Source organism: Lithobates pipiens, unplaced genomic scaffold (genome assembly GCF_037356315.1).
Source record: "Lithobates pipiens isolate NorthernLeopardFrog02 unplaced genomic scaffold, aLitPip1_a1.2 Scaffold_28, whole genome shotgun sequence".
In the NCBI taxonomy this organism is placed as follows: domain Eukaryota; kingdom Metazoa; phylum Chordata; class Amphibia; order Anura; family Ranidae; genus Lithobates; species Lithobates pipiens.
The window spans coordinates 6466700-6489625 of NW_027507789.1; positions in this window are offsets into that span (position 1 = coordinate 6466700).

Sequence of the window (22926 nt, forward strand, 5' to 3'; positions counted from 1 at the left end):
TAGGCAACTTGTACCCATTGATTTCAATGGAAGTTGCCTCCAAGTCTGATCCCCTTAACTGAAGCAACTTTCCAGGAAGTAAAAATAGTTTTCTAGGCAAAACCCCTCCCCCCCACAGAGCTGATTATTATGTGATTGGCCACTGGCAAAGTCCCCTGTCCTGGAGGCAACTTCAAGTTGCCTTGTAAGTTGCCTCAAGTCGTGCTGTGATTCATACTCAAGTCATGTCCAAGTTGCCTCCCAAAGTCTCGCTGGAAGTCGTGTTGTCCCTGTGTGAATGGACCCTAACATAAACCGTGGTATGATATTGTGATATTATACAAAAACATAAATCAACAAAGTGCTTAAAGGGGTTGTAAAGACACATTTTTTTTTTTAAATAACAAACATGTTATACTTACCTCCACTTTGCAGCTCGTTTTGAACAGAGTGTCCCCGAACCTGGTCTTCTGGGGTCCCTCGGCGGCTGTCTCAGCTCCTCCCCGCAAGAACTAACCACCTTCATGCGAGCTCTCTCGCATGGTGGTTAGTTCTTGCGGGCGCGCTTCCGTGATACGGACGGTGGCTATAGGTGTTCACTGTATCACTCGACCCGGCCCCCCGGTGCACCGCATCATTGGATGTGATTGACAGCAGCGCGAGCCAATGGATGCGCTGCTTTCAATCCATCCACTCTAGCCAATCAACTGCCAGGCTGAGCAGCGAAGAGGACATCGGGGGCGAGCGCAGCATGTGAACGGGCTCAGGTAAGTAAAATGGGGGGGCTGGGGGGGGCTGGAGGGGGGGGGCGTTATTGTCAGATGTTTTTTCACCTTAATGCATAGGATGCATTAAGGTGAAAAAACGTGAACCTTTACAACCTCTTTAAATCCAGGAACTCATATGGAGACATATACAGCAGAAAATACACTAATGCCCCATACACACGACCGGACTTTCCGCCAACAAGCTCACATCCAACATTTGTTGTCAGAAAATCTAATCGTGTGTATGCGGCATAAGACAGAATAAAATACAAGCCGTAATGAGAAAATAGAATGGGCTCCTCAGGCCATCACCCTCAAACACTTGTAAGGTCTCTCAGGTGTCACTGGTCACACACATGAGGCTTACCCAATAAATTCTCCCAGGAAAAGGGAACTCTCTCCAGCCTCCACTCATCCACAGAGACACCAGGGATTTTGCTATCAGTTGCCACCATATACATCCACAACTTGCAGGGAACTGCTGCAGCATCTGGAATTAGTTCTGCACGGAAGATAAAAGACTCTCCACATAGCGTAAAAACCACCCAAAAAAATACATTTATTAAGTCTAAGCACTTACAAATGTCCAGAAATAACACAGCATATCACCCATAGGCATGCGCACAGAGTCTGCCGGGTGTGCCTGGGCACACCCTAATCACCCATGTGGTGCAGATTCCATCTGTTTAGATCGTCAGAGGGGTTGAGTCGAGATCACGATTTTTTAACGATTAATTTTTCAGCTCTAATATATATATATATATATATATATATATATATATATATATATATATATATAGAGATAGATATATATATATATAGATATAGATATATAAAATGTTTGGGGTTATAAGTAATTTTGTAGCAAAAAAATACAGATTTTTAAACAAAAAGTGTCAGAAAAAGGCCTGGCCTTCAAGTGGATAAATCAACCCCACTGTATGGGCCCTTTGGTTTCCTGGCAAAAATGAACCCTGGACAAGTTTGTTTTACAAGAGAGTGCATTAGTGAATCCATGCCCAGAATGAGGGGCTCGTTATATCGCAGCGTCTCACAAAAACGGCGTCCTCAGCATCTTTTTGGCGTGATCCTCTTGTAAAAAAAAGATACGGGAGGACTTTGCAATGAACAGAGGAGATATTTTATAACAGAGCTGCAGTGGGACGTCAAGTTAGCACCAAATTACATAGTCTACCCTCATAGTTCACACCTGAAATTTTCCAATCTCAGTGGTTAATGGTCCTTTAAATAAAGGAGAGGAAGTATTATTTACTGACATAAAATCTGGAGTTCAGCAAGAGATTTTGCCAATGCTACGGAGGTTGTCTATGGGTCCGTTTTATCTCCTCTGCGCTCCCTCGTGTTGCTGATTTAATAAAGCTGTAACTGTCAACACGCATTATACACCATCTCTATAAGCTTCTGTGTTTACTAATACGATTGCACAATCCCAGGGAACATTACGGTGTAATGGCATTTCATATCACTTCTCTGGGAGTAATATCAAGGGACAAGATAATGAGCAAGCTATTTAGTCCCAGGAACACAGCGCTGGTGAATAAGAGATGCACGTTTTGTTGGAGTTAAAAGGGGCCTGTACGCATCAGAGGTTGTTAGCGAAATTGCAAAGAGGGAAAAATCGCAATGAAATATTGATTCACTGACGGGCAATTCAGGCAAATGGCACTTGCAGGCGAAGCGTTAAAAATAAACGGTAAATGGCGGGAGCGATTCATTCCATAAATGAGAAGCAAAAAGAGAAGAAGAAAAGGGGTGGAAAAAAAAATTGGTTTTGTGATGATAATGTGTCATTGTGAGAAAGTCGTTTTCTAAAAAGGCTGTTGAATTCCTTTCCTGATAAAGCATTCAATTTGATCGACAGGGTTTTAGGATAATTAAGTCAATTTTGTTATTTTGGCGATATTGTGTTTGCTGGAAGATAAGAGACAGGAGAATTTGGCAGATGTAGATACACCAGAAGAGGAAAGGCAGGACAAGCCAGGGGAAGGCTAGCAAGGTGGATACTGCCCCTTCAGCCACTTCCATCTATGCCAACCTTTCTCCTTTTTAACACGAAGGAACATCAAAATAACTGTCTGTTCTTAGGGAATCCCTGCTAATAATTATCCACAAAGAAATATTAATGCAGCTTTGCTCAACCTTTTTACCCCATTGGAAGCCTTGAAATAATGTTCAGGTCTCAGAGAACCTCTTGCATTGGTGGTCAGTGGTAAGAATGCCCCCTTTACAGACTGATAAAAAGAAGTGCCAAGTGGCGTTGGACCCAAAATTCTGCAGGCACCACCAGATAGAGGGAGGTAAGTCAGCGACAGCTCAAGGAACCCCTGGCAACGTCTGGAGGAACCCTGTGGCTCCAGGGAACCTCGATTTGGAATGGTTACATTAGTGTAATGGTCATTATGAAAAATTATCCGGACATTCGTGGGCAGTGGGAAGAATCCCCGCTTACAGCTAGCTATAAAGACCACTGGTGCCACTGGCTACTCATCTGAGAGGCAAAAATTGTTAATTTCTCAGGGGACACCTAGCAACCTCTGGAGGATCCCTTGGGTTCCATAGAAACCCTGGTTGAGAATGGATGGTCTACACAGAAGTCTTGCAACACAAGGGTGAAGGAACCTCATAGTTACCTCAAAAGACCATTGCTGTTTTAATAATATGATTGGCTAACATAAACCATCATTTCACAGATTTGATTACAAGTCATCAGGAGAAATCAGTGACTATCTTGTGTTGAGTGTGTGGTGGGTGATGTGGCACTGGACCTTGCCAATGGCCAGTGATTCTTAGTAATCAGCTTGTTGAGGGTTCCCGGTCACTAAAACATAGAAGTGTTGTGGATGAAGTTGAAGAGTACTGTGAATAAAAGGTCTTAAACTTGCATCTAGTTAAAAGGACAAGATGTGAGTTTATCGGTAAGTCAGATTTCATAAAGGCACTTCCTTTTTTTGCTTGGGAAAGAGATGTCTCTCAATCTTCACATTGTAAATGGTTACCCTACATGTACATTGTCACAAATCTTGTCTTTTAACTGGATGCATGTTTCAAGACCTTTTATTTAAGGCTCTCCTCCTCCACAACAGTACCTTATGTTGCTCCACTGTTGTCCTCTAGGAGTATGTTTGGCCCATCACTGACCAAGCAACTCAACATTCTGGTCCAGAGAGGTAGAAGCCCTACGACTCTTGTTAGATGTAAATGTCTGTATACATGCTTTATATCTACACGTAGGCCTAGGCAGGTGTCTGCAAGGTTTAGATATCTGCAAGGTGTACAGAATAAAGTTTATTTTATGTTTGGGTCACCTGCTATACCTGTTAATAAGTATATCTTATACATGCAAGTTGTAGTGACGGGAAGCCATTGCTGAAAGATGTAGCTCCTCTAGGAACACATGGCCACCCTCTTGAAGTACCTAGCCGGGTTACTGAAGACAGAACTTAGGACTTAGATAAGGACTCTTCCTTGCTTAGAGGTGTGCAATGGGCAGCATGAGTTAGTTAGAACAGTGTTTTTCAACCTTTTGTTAGTCAAGGCATTTCTTAAAAATTATAGACAGCCTCGAGACACCCCACTCTAAAAGGTAAAAAAAAAAAAAATCCAGCAACATCAGGACACCCAAGATTGGAGGTGATGTATTTTTTCAAAGCAAATACATCTTTGCATACTCCTACTGACCAGTATTCCAATGTTTCTCTTCTGCCTCAATTTCTCTTCCACACTCAGGTAATGTGACCCCAGTGCTGATGGAGAGGGGCAGGCAGGGGCGGACTGACCATTCAGCCACTCCGGCACTGCCCGAGGGCCCCGGGCCACTAGGCGGCCCCATCAGGGTTGACAGCCTCAGTAAAACCAGGAACAGTATGTAAAAATCCTATTTTTTTTTACATCTGTCTCTGAAATGTGCCTTACCAACATCCTTTTGGTCGAAAAATCCTGAGATTATAGCTGTGCCACCTCTCCAGTACCTTCTCAGCCAATAGAAACATGTCTGTGTACACTGTGTGTACATGTATGTGCATACTGTGTGATTGTATACAGTGTGGCCCCATAATCTCTGATTGCCTGGGGGCCCCATAATCTCCTATTGCCCGGGGGCCCCATGAGTTGTCAGTCCGCCCCTGGGGGCAGGGGAGGGTCAAACAACGATACATTACAGGTCCCCGAGGTCCTCCTTATCAACCGATGATGTCATTGGTTGTTAAGACTTGGGGGCTAAGAATATGCATGCATCATACATACTAGGGGGAGAACAATTTGGGGAATCAATGGTGGAGAAGGATCTGGGGCTTTTGGTAGATCATAAGCTATCAGGTAAACTTGCAAGCCAAATACAAGAACAATTGTAAATCTTATATGGAAAGAACCCGCACTCTGGAATCCATCCAAATTCTTTGTATGATAATCACCAAGTACACCAACCACCAAGTACAGAGTAACATGTTTAGTGAAGAGCCTTGTTCACAACAATTGTAAATCTTACATAAGTAAGAATGAAAAGTTATAATAAGTTAAAGGACAACTGTACTTTTACATAAATGTGTCTCCAATGCCCTTCTCCTCTCCCCTTTTCATCCTATAGATAGGCTAATGCCGCGTACACAAGATCAAATTGTCCAGCGTACTTAGTCAGCCGAAACGCATTTCACCGGACAATTCGATAGTGTGTGGGCTTCAGCGGACTTTCTCAGGGTAAAGTCTTAGAAAGTATTTTTGCAGTCCAATCTTACCGCCGGACTTGGGTTTCAGCGGACAATACGTTCGTCAGTATGCTAGTCCGGCGGACTAAGAATGACGCATGCTCAGAAGCAAATTACGAAAAGGAAGCTATTGGCTACTGGCTATTGAACTTCCTTTTTCTAGTCCCGTCGTACGTGTTGTACGTCATCACGCTAGCAAACGCCAGACTTTCTGTGTGTCCGTGTGTGGCCAAGTCCGTTCAGTAGAAAGTCCGCCGGAATATCAGCCAGATTGTTTGCCGGACTAAGTACGCCGGACAATTCGATCGTGTGTACGCGGCATAAGGATAACAGACTTTAAAAATGACACCACACTGACCATGTTGACTGTTGACTATGCCTACAAAACCCTTCCTCTTGTCACCAGGACAAGTGCCATCACTGGTAGATTTTCCTCTCTTTATCTCTTCTGGTGACAGTGATCACCAGGACATACAGAGAGAGTGAGTTTCCCCAGCAGGGGACACAGACAATAAAAACCTAACTGGTGGAATTTTACTTTAATACAAGGTTTAGTTCCTTATCTTTTTTAAATTTAAAGCATCTTGAATACAGAAAGGCCATTGTGAAATTGAAAAAAAAAAACAACAAAACAAAACACTAAGCTTTATTGTCTGCATTATCCTGGGCCATCTTTAATATTGATTGGACCCTGAGCAAAACTTTTCTTGGGGCCCCCCCATGCAGTTTTGCTCTCCGCCTGCTCTGAGACATACAATAAATAGCAGCTAGACTCAAAATCAGTTTACTGAATCAGATCAGGCAGCTAGTGATGGACGAACTTCCGACGGGACGTTTCGCGAACGCGAAACGCGAACGGACACAAACGTTCGCGAAAACGACCGTTCGCCGCGGGCTCCATTGACTTCAATGGGAGGCGAATTTCGCAAACCTTTAGGTCGAATTTGCGGCCACGGGGTAATTATTAGGGGGTAGCACGTAGTCCCACCACCTGGACAATAGCATAATACATGTATGAGGTGAATTTGGGATCGATAACTACAAGCATTTTTTTTTTATTTGGGAAATTGTTCTGACAATTCAGGACTATGGAGCTAATGAAGGCAATGGAGGAGAGGGAAGGTCAGGGACCAGGGTAGGCAAACAAGAGGGTGCAGGAGATACAGAGCACTGACAGCAGCACCGTAATACAGAGCACTGACATCAGCACCGTGACATACAGCGCTGACAGCAGCTCCGTGACATACAGCGCTGACAGCAGCTCCGTGACATACAGCGCTGACAGCAGCTCCGTGACATACAGCGCTGACAGCAGCTCCGTGACATACAGCGCTGACAGCAGCTCCGTGACATACAGCGCTGACAGCAGCACCGTGACATACAGCGCTGACAGCAGCTCCGTGACATACAGCGCTGACAGCAGCTCCGTGACATACAGCGCTGACAGCAGCTCCGTGACATACAGCACTGACAGCAGCTCCGTGACATACAGCGCTGACAGCAGCTCCGTGACATACAGCGCTGACAGCAGCACCGTGACATACAGCGCTGACAGCAGCTCCGTGACATACAGCGCTGACAGCAGCTCCGTGACATACAGCGCTGACAGCAGCTCCGTGACATACAGCGCTGACAGCAGCTCCGTGACATACAGCGCTGACAGCAGCTCCGTGACATACAGCGCTGACAGCAGCACCGTGACATACAGCGCTGACAGCAGCTCCGTGACATACAGCGCTGACAGCAGCTCCGTGACATACAGCGCTGACAGCAGCTCCGTGACATACAGCACTGACAGCAGCTCCGTGACATACAGCGCTGACAGCAGCTCCGTGACATACAGCGCTGACAGCAGCACCGTGACATACAGCGCTGACAGCAGCTCCGTGACATACAGCGCTGACAGCAGCTCCGTGACATACAGCGCTGACAGCAGCTCCGTGACATACAGCGCTGACAGCAGCTCCGTGACATACAGCGCTGACAGCAGCTCCGTGACATACAGCGCTGACAGCAGCTCCGTGACATACAGCGCTGACAGCAGCTCCGTGACATACAGCGCTGACAGCAGCTCCGTGACATACAGCGCTGACAGCAGCTCCGTGACATACAGCGCTGACAGCAGCTCCGTGACATACAGCGCTGACAGCAGCTCCGTGACATACAGCGCTGACAGCAGCTCCGTGACATACAGCGCTGACAGCAGCACCGTAAGCAGCCCCAGGAGGAAGTCAGCACAGCACAGGGATGGTGTGATCCCCTCATAATAAGAACCCCCAGGAGGAAGTCAGCACAGCACAGGGATGGTGGGAGCCCCTCATAATAAGAACACCCAGGAGGAAGTCAGCACAGCACAGGGATGGTGGGAACCCCTCATAATAAGCAGCCCCAGTAGAAATATGACACCGCTCAACCTCTTCAAAGAGGAGGGTAGGGGCATATAGTACGGTGTGCTTTTTTGGGTCAGGGAAGTGAGCCAAATGAATTAAGAAGGTCTGTGTGCTTGATTCCAAAAATTGTTTATAGACATATACATGGTCTACTGATCACATGTGTTGAATTCCTCCGAGATCCATGCCTCATTCATTTTTAGAAATGTGAGGTAGTTAACACTGTGGTGAGCTAGGCGAGTACGCTTATCGGTCACAATCCCCCCTGCTGCGCTGAACGTCCTTTCGGACAGGACACTGGATGAGGGGCAAGCCAACAGTTCGATTGCAAATTGGGCAAGCTCTGGCCAGAGGTCAAGCCTGCCCACCCAGTAGTCTAGGGGTTCATCACTCCTCAGAGCGTCCACATCGGCCGTTAACCCAATGTAGTCGGACACCTGACGGTCTAGGCGTTCCCTGATGCTGGATCCGGATGACACCTGTCGATGGGTCGGCTGAAAGAATGACCTCATATCCGAAGTCACCAACACATCTTCAAACCGGCCTCTTCTTGCAGGCGCTGTTGGATTGGTACCCGCAAATCCTTCTCTGGGAGTGGGAATTGCTCCTCTGCCAGCGCACGCAAAAGCAGAATGCAGCATTTCTCGAAGCAAGGCCTGGAAGTGCTGCATTCTGACAGCCCTCTGCGACGGCGGTAACATTTCCGCCATTTTGTGTTTGTACCGGGGGTCTAAGTACGTTGCCACCCAGTACTGGTCCTTGACCCTCATGCTTTTTATACGGGGGTCCCTATTAAAACACTGGAGCATGAAGGCCCCCATTTGCACTAAAGTGGAAGCGGTGTGGTGGCCTGGCTCCTGCTCATCATCCAGGATAATGTCGTCCTCTTCATTCTCCTCTCCCCATCCTCGCACAACAGGGATCCCAGAAAGGTTTAAAGCATGCTCTTCTTGCTCCTGCTCATCCGCCCCGGCACCATCCTCCTCTGACTCCTCATCAGACTCCTGTTGTTGACTTGTCTCAGATAGAGTAGCCCCCCCTGGGAATTCATCCAGCATTGCGACTTCCTCATCTTCCCGCTCCTGCTCCTCCACAGCCTGATCAATGACACGACGCAATGCACGCTCCAGAAAGAAGGCATAAGGTACCATGTCACTGATGGCGCCATGGCTGCGACTGACCAGTTTGGTGATCTCCTCAAATGGCCGCAGAAGTCTGCATGTGTCGCGCATGAGCAGCCACTGGCGCGGTGAAAAAAAACCCAGCTCCCCAGAACCGTTTCTTTCGCAGAGTTCATACAGGTAGACGTTAACTGCACGTTTCTGCTGGAGCAGCCTATCAAGCATATAGAAGGTTGAGTTCCATCGCGTCGGGCAATCGCAAATAAGACGTCTGACCGGCAGATGGTGTCGCCGCTGAATGTCAGCAAGGCGAGCCATGGCCGTGTAAGATCTTCTGAAATGGGCCGAGATTTTCCTTGCCTGCCGCAAGATGTCCTGGACCCCAGGGTATTTGACAAGGAATCGCTGCACGACCAAGTTTAAGACGTGTGCCATGCACGGCACGTGCGTGATTTTGCCCTGTTTCAATGCGCTAAGCAGATTGGCACCGTTGTCACACACCACTTTACCAACTGTCAAATTGAGCGGTGTTAGCCACTCATCTGCCTGTGAACGCAAAGCTGAAAGGAGTGCCGGGCCAGTGTGGCTCTTTGCTTCCAGGCACAACAGACGCAGCACGGCATGGCAACGTCTCACCTGGCATGTGGAATAGGTTCTGGGGAGCTTGGGCGGTGCAGTGGAAGAGACGCTAGCAGCGGAAAAGGAGGAGGCAGCTGAGGAGGAGAGGGAGGAGGATGGAGTAGGAGGAGGAGAAGAAGAGTCAGGCCTGCATGCAATCCGTGGCGGTAAAACCAAATCTACACGGGTGCCACGGGTTACATGCTTGACGGCCGTCAGAAGGTTCACCCAGTGGGCAGTAAAACTGATATACCTTCCCTGCCCGTGTTTGCTAGACCACGTGTCTGTGGTCAGATGTATCTTGGCACCGACACTGTGTGCCAGAGATACATTCACTTGCCGCTGAACATGGCCATATAGCTCTGGGATGCCCTTCTCTGAGAAATACTTCCTTCCTGGGACCTTCCATTGTGGTGTTCCAATGGCCACAAATTTGCGAAAGGCCTCCGAGTCCACCAGTTTATATGGCAGTAGTTGGCGGGCTATGAGTTCTGACAAGCCAGCCGCCAACCGTTGGGCAAGAGGGTTATCCGGCGTCATCATTTTTTTACGCTCAAACATTAGGCCCACGGAAGCCTGCCTTTTTGCAGAAAAATGTGAGCTTGGCGTGATGGAAGGTGGAGTGGAGGACAATTGTGAGGAGAGAGGAGAAGGAGAAGTAGAAGACGAGGCTGGACGGTGAGAGCCTGCAGTGTGGCTTTGTGTGTTCCGTTGCTCCCACTGGGCTCGGTGATGGCTGCTCATGTGCCTTCTTAAGGCGGTCGTCCCTAGGTGAGTATTGGGCTTACCGCGACTAACGCGTTGACTGCAAAGATTGCAGATGGCAACGCTATTGTCAGCAGCGGACACGTTAAAAAAAGCCCACACTGCGGAGCCATGTGCCGGTGTCCTGGGAGCGCCAGATGTGACCGTACATGGTCGATGACTCGCTCCTGATACATTTGCAGTCTGCTTTGTCCCTGCTGTGCAATGTAAGTCATTGCTGCTTCTCCTCCCTATCTGCTGGTCCATATCTCCCTCTGAACTCCCCTCCTCTTCCTCTCTTGTGGGCACCCACGTGACATCACTAGACACGTCATCATCAACGTCACCTTCCCCACCGCTATAAGTAGAGTAGGCAGCAACACCGGGGACCAACCTCCTCCTTGGGCTGATCTGGGTACTGGCGTCAGACTGCTGAGTAGCGCTTGTTGCTACCTCCTCTTCCTGATCCAATACCAAGAGTGGCTGCGCATCAGAAATGTCCTCTTGATATGGATCGGAAAATAATTCCAGTGACTCAAGCGGAAGGTATGTGGTGGTGGTGGTGGTGGTCGTGTTGTTGGTGGTAGTGTCTTTGGGGGTGCACATAGCAGAGAGTGAAGAAGAGGGTGCAGATCGAGAGGATGAGGAGGGTGCAGAAGAGTAAGGCTGAGCGAGCCACTCAACCAAGTCTGGTGCATCCTTTAAAGTAATTGAACGCACCTTCTGCAACTTCCCACTTTGGCTCAAGCCTGTTGCTCCTGCCCTACCCCTACCACCCCTGCGGAAGGGCCTGCCTCTTCCTCTGCATGTCATTTTTTAAATGACCCTGTGACAAAACTCTTAGTCCCTATACCGCTGAAGGACTGCTGCAGTATAGGTGAGCGGTCAGCAGTGGTGCACGTCAACCCTATCTATTGTGGACCTATAGCGGTCCTTACAGAACAGCAGACTGTACCGCACTCAAGCCTATGTACCGTAGCACCCTATACCAAGTTACCAGTCCTTATAAGAACTTTTGTGGACCAAGCAGGTTGTGTATTAGTGTTTAGCAGACTGTACGTCAGTCCCTATACCGCTGAAGGACTGCTGCAGTATAGGGCAGCGGTCAGCAGTGGTGCACGTCAACCCTATCTATTGTGGACCGATAGCGGTCCTTACAGAACAGCAGACTGTACCGCACTCAAGCCTATGTACCGTAGCACCCTATACCAAGTTACCAGTCCTTATAAGAACTTTTGTGGACCAAGCAGGTTGTGTATTAGTGTTTAGCAGACTGTACGTCAGTCCCTATACCGCTGAAGGACTGCTGCAGTATAGGGCAGCGGTCAGCAGTGGTGCACGTCAACCCTATCTATTGTGGACCGATAGCGGTCCTTACAGAACAGCAGACTGTACCGCACTCAAGCCTATGTACCGTAGCACCCTATACCAAGTTACCAGTCCTTATAAGAACTTTTGTGGAACAAGCAGGTTGTGTGTTAGTGATTAGCAGACTGTACGTCAGTCCCTATACCAATGAAGGACTGCTGCAGTATAGGGCAGCGGTCAGCAGTAGTGCACGGCAACCCTATGTATTGTGGACCGATAGCGGTCCTTACAGAACAGCAGACTGTACCGCACTCAAGCCTATGTACCGTAGCACCCTATACCAAGTTACCAGTCCTTATAAGAACTTTTGTGGACCAAGCAGGTTGTGTATTAGTGTTTAGCAGACTGTACGTCAGTCCCTATACCGCTGAAGGACTGCTGCAGTATAGGGCAGCGGTCAGCAGTGGTGCACGTCAACCCTATCTATTGTGGACCGATAGCGGTCCTTACAGAACAGCAGACTGTACCGCACTCAAGCCTATGTACCGTAGCACCCTATACCAAGTTACCAGTCCTTATAAGAACTTTTGTGGACCAAGCAGGTTGTGTATTAGTGTTTAGCAGACTGTACGTCAGTCCCTATACCGCTGAAGGACTGCTGCAGTATAGGGCAGCGGTCAGCAGTGGTGCACGTCAACCCTATCTATTGTGGACCGATAGCGGTCCTTACAGAACAGCAGACTGTACCGCACTCAAGCCTATGTACCGTAGCACCCTATACCAAGTTACCAGTCCTTATAAGAACTTTTGTGGAACAAGCAGGTTGTGTGTTAGTGATTAGCAGACTGTACGTCAGTCCCTATACCAATGAAGGACTGCTGCAGTATAGGGCAGCGGTCAGCAGTGGTGCACGTCAACCCTATGTATTGTGGACCGATAGCGGTCCTTACAGAACAGCAGACTGTAACGCACTCAGGCCTATGTACCGTAGCACCCTATACCAAGTTACCAGTCCTTATAAGAACTTTTGTGGACCAAGCAGGTTGTGTGTTAGTGATTAGCAGACTGTACGTCAGTCCCTATACCAATGAAGGACTGCTGCAGTATAGGGCAGCGGTCAGCAGTAGTGCACGGCAACCCTATGTATTGTGGACCGATAGCGGTCCTTACAGAACAGCAGACTGTAACGCACTCAGGCCTATGTACCGTAGCACCCTATACCAAGTTACCAGTCCTTATAAAAACTTTTGTGGACCAAGCAGGTTGTGTGTTAGTGTTTAGCAGACTGTGCGTCAGTCCCTATACCGCTGAAGGACTGCTGCAGTATAGGGCAGCGGTCAGCAGTGGTGCACGTCAACCCTATCTATTGTGGACCGATAGCGGTCCTTACAGAACAGCAGACTGTACCGCACTCAAGCCTATGTACCGTAGCACCCTATACCAAGTTACCAGTCCTTATAAGAACTTTTGTGGACCAAGCAGGTTGTGTATTAGTGTTTAGCAGACTGTACGTCAGTCCCTATACCGCTGAAGGACTGCTGCAGTATAGGGCAGCGGTCAGCAGTGGTGCACGTCAACCCTATGTATTGTGGACCGATAGCGGTCCTTACAGAACAGCAGACTGTAACGCACTCAGGCCTATGTACCGTAGCACCCTATACCAAGTTACCAGTCCTTATAAGAACTTTTGTGGACCAAGCAGGTTGTGTGTTAGTGATTAGCAGACTGTACGTCAGTCCCTATACCAATGAAGGACTGCTGCAGTATAGGGCAGCGGTCAGCAGTGGTGCACGTCAACCCTATCTATTGTGGACCGATAGCGGTCCTTACAGAACAGCAGACTGTACCGCACTCAAGCCTATGTACCGTAGCACCCTATACCAAGTTACCAGTCCTTATAAGAACTTTTGTGGAACAAGCAGGTTGTGTGTTAGTGATTAGCAGACTGTACGTCAGTCCCTATACCAATGAAGGACTGCTGCAGTATAGGGCAGCGGTCAGCAGTAGTGCACGGCAACCCTATGTATTGTGGACCGATAGCGGTCCTTACAGAACAGCAGACTGTACCGCACTCAAGCCTATGTACCGTAGCACCCTATACCAAGTTACCAGTCCTTATAAGAACTTTTGTGGACCAAGCAGGTTGTGTATTAGTGTTTAGCAGACTGTACGTCAGTCCCTATACCGCTGAAGGACTGCTGCAGTATAGGGCAGCGGTCAGCAGTGGTGCACGTCAACCCTATCTATTGTGGACCGATAGCGGTCCTTACAGAACAGCAGACTGTACCGCACTCAAGCCTATGTACCGTAGCACCCTATACCAAGTTACCAGTCCTTATAAGAACTTTTGTGGACCAAGCAGGTTGTGTATTAGTGTTTAGCAGACTGTACGTCAGTCCCTATACCGCTGAAGGACTGCTGCAGTATAGGGCAGCGGTCAGCAGTGGTGCACGTCAACCCTATCTATTGTGGACCGATAGCGGTCCTTACAGAACAGCAGACTGTACCGCACTCAAGCCTATGTACCGTAGCACCCTATACCAAGTTACCAGTCCTTATAAGAACTTTTGTGGAACAAGCAGGTTGTGTGTTAGTGATTAGCAGACTGTACGTCAGTCCCTATACCAATGAAGGACTGCTGCAGTATAGGGCAGCGGTCAGCAGTGGTGCACGTCAACCCTATGTATTGTGGACCGATAGCGGTCCTTACAGAACAGCAGACTGTAACGCACTCAGGCCTATGTACCGTAGCACCCTATACCAAGTTACCAGTCCTTATAAGAACTTTTGTGGACCAAGCAGGTTGTGTGTTAGTGATTAGCAGACTGTACGTCAGTCCCTATACCAATGAAGGACTGCTGCAGTATAGGGCAGCGGTCAGCAGTAGTGCACGGCAACCCTATGTATTGTGGACCGATAGCGGTCCTTACAGAACAGCAGACTGTAACGCACTCAGGCCTATGTACCGTAGCACCCTATACCAAGTTACCAGTCCTTATAAAAACTTTTGTGGACCAAGCAGGTTGTGTGTTAGTGTTTAGCAGACTGTGCGTCAGTCCCTATACCGCTGAAGGACTGCTGCAGTATAGGGCAGCGGTCAGCAGTGGTGCACGTCAACCCTATCTATTGTGGACCGATAGCGGTCCTTACAGAACAGCAGACTGTACCGCACTCAAGCCTATGTACCGTAGCACCCTATACCAAGTTACCAGTCCTTATAAGAACTTTTGTGGACCAAGCAGGTTGTGTATTAGTGTTTAGCAGACTGTACGTCAGTCCCTATACCGCTGAAGGACTGCTGCAGTATAGGGCAGCGGTCAGCAGTGGTGCACGTCAACCCTATGTATTGTGGACCGATAGCGGTCCTTACAGAACAGCAGACTGTAACGCACTCAGGCCTATGTACCGTAGCACCCTATACCAAGTTACCAGTCCTTATAAGAACTTTTGTGGACCAAGCAGGTTGTGTGTTAGTGATTAGCAGACTGTACGTCAGTCCCTATACCAATGAAGGACTGCTGCAGTATAGGGCAGCGGTCAGCAGTAGTGCACGGCAACCCTATGTATTGTGGACCGATAGCGGTCCTTACAGAACAGCAGACTGTACTGCACTCAGGCCTATGTACCGTAGCACCCTATACCAAGTTACCAGTCCTTATAAAAACTTTTGTGGACCAAGCAGGTTGTGTGTTAGTGTTTAGCAGACTGTGCGTCAGTCCCTATACCGCTGAAGGACTGCTGCAGTATAGGGCAGCGGTCAGCAGTAGTGCACGGCAACCCTATGTATTGTGGACCGATAGCGGTCCTTACAGAACAGCAGACTGTAACGCACTCAGGCCTATGTACCGTAGCACCCTATACCAAGTTACCAGTCCTTATAAGAACTTTTGTGGACCAAGCAGGTTGTGTGTTAGTGATTAGCAGACTGTACGTCAGTCCCTATACCAATGAAGGACTGCTGCAGTATAGGGCAGCGGTCAGCAGTAGTGCACGGCAACCCTATGTATTGTGGACCGATAGCGGTCCTTACAGAACAGCAGACTGTACCGCACCCAAGCCTATGTACCGTAGCACCCTAGACAGACCAAGTTACCAGTCCTGATAAAGAGCTTTGTGGAACAAGTGAGTTGTGAATGATTAGCAGACTGCAGCAGAAGGGCAGCAGTCAAGTATAATATTCTTTCTATATTTGGAAGAAAGAATATTATACGTGTACAAGCCTATTACCGTACCACTGATACCAGTCCTGAAAAGAACCTTTGTGGAACTAATAGTAACAGCAAGTCTTTAAAATTATCCTCACTGCCTGACACACTGCTTCCTGCCTGTCCCTATACAAATTGGCAAAAAAGAGTAGGCTGGAACGATTAGCTGGAACAGCTCTTTTGTGGACCTGATAGTAACAGCTAATGATGATGATGATGATGATGATGAAGAAAGACTAATCTGGCTGAGCTGTCCCTAAAATAGCAGCATACAGCGCTCTGTCCCTTTATCTAAACTGACAAAAGAAACTCAGGCTGCTGACCTAACACCTATACCAGTCCTGAAAAGAACTTTTGTGTACCAAATAGCTAGCGTTTTCTCTGTCCCTACTCCACACAGGATCCTTTCCCTACAGTGACAGAAGAAAGAATGTAAAATGGCCACCGGATCGGGTGTATTTATAGGTTAGGGGGAATGTCCAAGTGTCCATGAGCTGTCATGTCTCAATTGGTTGTCCTGTAACACATGATAAACGTGTCACGAAAGGTTAAAGTTCTTGTATACATTAAACACGTAAGTCCGCCGGGGCGAACGACGGAAAAAGGCGTTCGAACCCGCGGACGGCGAAAGTCGGAAATTCGCCGCGAAACGACCGCCGGGCGAACCGTTCGGCCATCACTACAGGCAGCTATTGCAATTGGTTGCCAGAGGTTTCAGTGTATGATTACCGCTCACTGACTGGTTTCTAGAGGTTACAGAACACATTACAGCTCACTGGTTAGTTGCTAGAGGTTACAGCACATGATTTCTGCTTGTTGATTGGTTGCTAGAGATTACTGTGGATATGACCTCAGGGGGGCATGATATACATATCAATGCCGCCTCTATTTACATATGAATGCTGGTAATCTACATGTAAACACAGGGTCTCCAGGTGAGTCATCTGGGACACAACACAGGACTAAAACCTCAAGGGGGGAGGGAATTTAAACCAGCATAGTTAGCAAGTATGAAGCAACTGCTTTGGGCCCCACAACAATGACAGGGCCCAGGGCAGCTGCCCCTTTTACCCTGCCTTAAAAACGGTCCTGGCATTATCCCATCCCTCCCGTTTACATGTAGCACCCTCCTAGAATAGGTTACCAGAGAGGTTGAGGAAATTCTAGTTCATTTATTCAACTGCTTCCCCCTTCCTTCTAGTGGATTCTAGAATGTAGTGCAGGGATATGCAATTAGCAGAAGTCCCATCATGCCTCTGCCTCTGGGTGTCATGCTTGTGGCTGTCAGAGTCTTGCTATGCCTCATGGGACTTGTAGTTCTGCAACAGCTGGAGGTGTGCTAATTGCATATCCCTGGTGCAGTGGATTGGAAGAGGCAACCTATCGGCCTGAATATTTATGTAGTGTCAGCCAATCCCTGCGTGGGGGTAGAATGCCCAGTAGGTGGCAGAGGAGTGCATAAATAATCGGGGACTTGGAGTAGCAGGGTCCTTGTCCAGGGGAACAAGACTCCAGCCTGAAAGGCTACTGCCCTTCTGGGCAGTGTAGCTAAAGTCTGCAGGAGTTCACCAATGTTCCAGTTTAGTGAGAGCTGTTTTCTGGAATTAGCTGAATCCAAATCAAGGGGGTTCACTGTGGATCTGGCCTAGAAATTCACAGGAGAAGTGTCTGGCCGATATTGGAAGGATGTATCCAGGTATACGAGGATTGTGTGAGTATAGGCCTGAGTGTAGGATCCTAGTGACTGTTCACTACTTCTAACCATTTGAACATCTGCTCCAGTGCTGCTGATTTGGAACCGTTCTTTTACTTGGAGTCCCAAGGTTGCTTGCTCTCCTATTGTTTGTCAACAGGGTAATTATCCTGAAGTGTAGACAAAGCAATGAGCATGGGTGTAGCATAAGGAGTTGCAGGGGTCACAATCGCAACCCCGCCCCTAGCTCCAGGGGGCCCCTGCAGCCTCCCTGTCATATTATCATATCCTCCACAAAATCCAGCTCCGATCTGCTCTAGGGCCCCACAGCCACGCTCCAGTACTGGGCTTCCACTTTGTCTTCCACAGTCCAGACACCTCTGTTCTCATTGGCTGGGGAGAAGCTGTGAGCCATTTTCTGAATAGAGAGGAGCACGGGGTGAGAACAGCCCAGGATGGGGAAGTGTCTGTGTGCTGGCAACATGGAATGGTAACCAAGCTCAGCCACGATGGGGCCGATGTCACTGGTGAGGTAAGACACTGCTCAGTGTCTTCTAGTCACTAGCCGGGATTCTCTGTACCCCCCCCCCCCACCCGGGGATGTTCGCTTACCCCACTTCCCTGACAACTGGGGAAAAGACACGCACCTCCGGGAGGTGACCTTCCCCCAACACCTGCCAACACTGACAGAGTAACCTTCAGAAATTGCTAAAACAAATCTCTTAACACCTGCTGAAGGCTCCAGATTTCGTGTCACATGGCTTTGCCCCCCCAGATCTATGTCCCCCCCCCCCCAAAGCCCCCTGACCACCCCCCCCCCCCCCCGTCCTGGATGCTATGCTGAGCTTCTTTCCCAGTGCAGCACTCTATACAGTGCCTCCTCCGCAGGGCTGAAATAACATTCCTTTACAACACAGCCAGTCAGCCATGATCTGCACAGGGTGTATTTGTCTACTGCAACTACACTGCCTTTCCAACCAGGGGAATTCACAGGTCAGAACGGCAACAAAAAAGCCAGATACACCCTGTGAAGGCTGATAAGACTCTGTGTAAAGAAATGTGATTTCAGCCCTGTGTATTGTGGGGGGGGGGGGGGCTGTTTACAATGCTGGAATGGGAAAGGAGCTCTGCCAAATGACCTGCCAGGGGTGATTCCTGACCTCTGATTCTCCAGGGGTGATCCCTGTCCTCTGATTCTCCAGCGGTGATCCCTGTACTCTGATTCTCCAGCGGTGATCCCTGTCCTCTTATTCTCCAGCGGTGATCCCTGACCTCTGATTCTCCAGCGGTGATCCCTGTCCTCTGATTCTCCAGCGGTGATCCCTGTCCTCTGATTCTCCAGCGGTGATCCCTGTCCTCTGATTCTCCAGCGGTGATCCCTGTACTCTGATTTTCCAGCGGTGATCCCTGACCTCTGATTCTCCAGCGGTGATCCCTGACCTCTGATTCTCCAGCAGTGATCCCTGACCTCTGATTCTCCAGCGGTGATCCCTGTCCTCTGATTCTCCAGCGGTGATCCCTGTCCTCTGATTCTCCAGTGGTGATCCCTGACCTCTGATTCTCCAGCGGTGATCCCTGTCCTCTAATTCTCCAGCGGTGATCCCTGACCTCTGATTCTCCAGCGGTGATCCCTGTCCTCTAATTCTCCAGCGGTGATCCCTGTCCTCTGATTCTCCAGCGGTGATCCCTGTCCTCTGATTCTCCAGCGGTGATCCATGTCCTCTGATTCTCCAGCGGTGATCCCTGTCCTCTGATTCTCCAGCGGTGATCCCTGTCCTCTGATTCTACAGTGGTGATTCCTGTCCTCTAATGTAAGGAGGAACTCTGGGAACTCTAATCTCTTAAACCACTTTGAGTACCTTGGCGTGCAGTGGGTGTATCTGCACACACGGTGGAAGTGGTGGGTGGTAGTGGTGGGTGGTAGTGGGGGGGGGGGCTTAGGTCAACTTTTGCATCAGGGTCTTCAAGCTTCAAGCTACGCCTCTGTCAATGAGTGTCCTCTGGTTTCTTTGTGCACTGTATTTGGAGTATTTCACAGTCCCCCCTGCACCTCAACAAAGTTCAACTAGCATTAAAACATAAAAATACATTTCCTGCCTGGTCACCGAGTTATTATGTGCCCGATTGCATGTACACCCAATTGAGAAGAGAACCTAGGACAAATCAGCAGAGCCCATCAGGGGTCTGAGCTACATTCACCAATCGTAAAAAAATAACTTTTACAGCAGTTACTTGCTCCCATACCCTCATTCCTTGCCTAGGGAAGGATGATGTTGCACAGGGTCCATCTAGCCCGCAGCCTCCTGGGATCACATCACTTATCCCAGGAGGACTCAGGACAGTCTCCCTCAGTCAGTGCATTTTGTGGGGGGGCCGGCTGTGACTGAGCATGAAATCATAGCTGGCCCCAGAATCTAAGATGGCATTGTGAGAACGAGAACAAAGACTTCAGGTATTAGGAAGAAAGCGCTGAACATCCTGGGCTGATAAGTATATGTGCTTGTAGCTGCTGACTGTTACTTTTTTACAACGTCCAAAAAAGCGAAGATTAATCGGTGTTGTTCGAGGGCCGTGTATTTCTTGTATTGGCAGATGTGTGGTAAGTAATACCCTGACCACTGGTCCAGCAGTATGGCAACACGTTTTGGACTGGTTCTTTTAAGGATACCATAAATTAAAATTGCATTTCATGGATTTCTGCAGGAAAATATGATCTCACAGGGAACCGTCCTGCCAAAAGCAGCACAATGCATTGATTTAGCAGACTTTATGGGTCTGTCACTTGCTAGCGTATGCATCCAACATTTGTTTGAATTGCAATAGAGTTTTGCATGGATGAGACAAATGTTGCTTTTGAATGCTTTCCTGACAAGGAATAACCCAGTGGCATAATGATCCCACCATAAAAGGCTGAGAAAGGACGGTGATGAAAATGTTAGAATTCCCAGGCCACTAAGCTTATTGCCAAACTTGCTGTAACTGGTGTACTCAAGTTGCATACAGGAAGCCCTTAATACAGACCATAGACCTCAATGTCTCCTCTCGTTACTCTATTCCTGCTAATTATCCTTGGCGTGTACCAGCAAATTGGTTGTGAGAACCAGGAGAGGATGGGATAGTACACAGAAAGACTGTTTTATCGTTTAGATTTATAGAGGCAATTGTCCAGCTTTAGATTTATTGGGGTAAACAAATACCTTTTTATCGGGTTGCTGATGGGTGCTCAAATTTTAGCAGATCGTTGTAACACTGTGTCATAAGATGCGCGCAATACAAATATGCTAAAGCACACGCACACAGGGTGTGACCCCTTGCTGACCTATAAAGGAAGTGTGGTCATCCAAACACACTGCTGGTTCGTCTTCAGCTTCCTGAGATTCTGCTCTTGTGATCTGTATTACCCGTTGTGACCCGGATTGCCTCATCGACCTCGCTGATCTTCTCCTGACCCGACCTCTGGCTTGACCTTGGACTCCCTCTTTCTGAACGTGTTTGACCCTCAGCCTGCATCTGGACTTACCCGCTATCTCCTGTGATCGACCCCTGGCTTTTCTTTGGATTACCCTTCTGTCTCAGCATTCCTAGTACTTGTTGTCTTCTGATATGGACTGTGTTTGACCCCCAGCCTGCCTCCTGGATTTTGCCTTTGCCTTACGGACTTGCTACCATTGCTTCTGGACCTTCCCATGGGAGATCACCTTTCAGCTCTGCTCAAGCTACCTGCTGATCTACTAGCAAGTGACTGTCCTACTGGTAGCTTGTGCCTCTTGGTGCCAACCACCCTCTGTGCCACCTTCAGGGGTGGTCTGCGCCGAGTCGCAACAGTGACCGCTCTCGGCATCTTGGCCTCGGTGAGTACATTTATATGATACACTGAATGGTCTACTCTGACATTTCATCATCACATTGTTGGGCATTCTTACTGTAACACTAATCCGCAATCTAACTTAACCTTTCTCAACCTTTTCAACACAGAGGAACCCTGAAATAACTTTCTGGTCTCGGGGAACCCCTGCCAAAAATGACTATATCTACAACTCATGATACATTAGTCTGATGGTCAGTGGGAAGAATTGCCTTCTTAGCCCTTGTACACACGGTCGGAGATTCCGACAGAATGTGTCCTATCGGACTGTTTTGTAGCATAATCCGACTGTGTGTGGTCTCCATCGGACTGTTTCCGTCGGAGTATCCGACGGACCAAGTTTTCCAACTTGTCGGTAAATTTTTCCCACAACATGATCCGATCGGACCTTGTCCGATCATGTGTAGAGAATTCCCATCGGACAAAGTGCCACGCATGCTCAGATCAAATTCCTACACCAAAGCTATTGGCTACTAGCCTGAACGTAGTCCCGTCGTAACGAAATAACGTCATCACGTTCTGAAGGATTGGATTTTCCGACAACTTTGTCCGACCGTGTGTATGCAACAGTTTCGGACAGTTTCGGATTTGGTTGTCGTAGTTGTCCGACCGTGTGTACAAGGGCTTACAGATAGCTAAAAAGATCAATGATGTGAGTGGGAGCTTATCTGAGAGGAAGAAATTTCTCATTGCTCAAGGAACCCCTAGCAAACTTCTGGAGGACCCCTAGGGTTCCTTGGAACCCTGCTTGAGAAACCCTGGTCTAACTTTTAGACAAAAGTAAAAAAATCATTAACAATACTGCGCTGTAATTAAAAACCCTCAAATATAGAAAGCAGCAAACATCACCGAAAGACTGACGCAATTCAGCTTGGGCTCACATTATCTATTTAAGTGTGATGTTGCTGTTGGTGGTCCATACCCCAGATGACGTCTTAGAGGACGAAACGCGTTGAGTGAGCCTATTATCACATCACGCCTTTCTTTGCGATACATTCGAATAAGCCTGCTTTTTACTTCACAAAAGAGAGTGTTTTTAATCTATATTTCGCACCATTAAGTACTTCCTAACGTTACTACACTATTCAAGTTTTTTTTGTTATGATTTATCATACATGAATACGTGGAGTTTTGATGACCATCCTCCCTCTGCCTATCAATCGCCTGCTTATCCTCTATGCTTATCCTCTATGATTATAAAAACGCCATACCGAACGAAGCATTGGTGACCGTTTTGAAGTAGAGACCTTCCGCTACAAAGCTCATCACGACTTGTGAGGCATATGCTTTCCCAAGTTTGTGAATTCCGGTAAGCCTCATTCTTACGGGTGGTGGTGTTGGCAGCATTTCTTCTTTTCGGGCACCGTAAAGTGTTGTCACTTGACTTACGTGGAACTAGTCACTCTTCACATGGATTTTTTTTCTTCGCAACTTATGGAACTATTATCTAATTGTTTTCAATACACATTGTTTCATGTTTATACCCCTTTGGGATTTACACCAGTATCACTTATC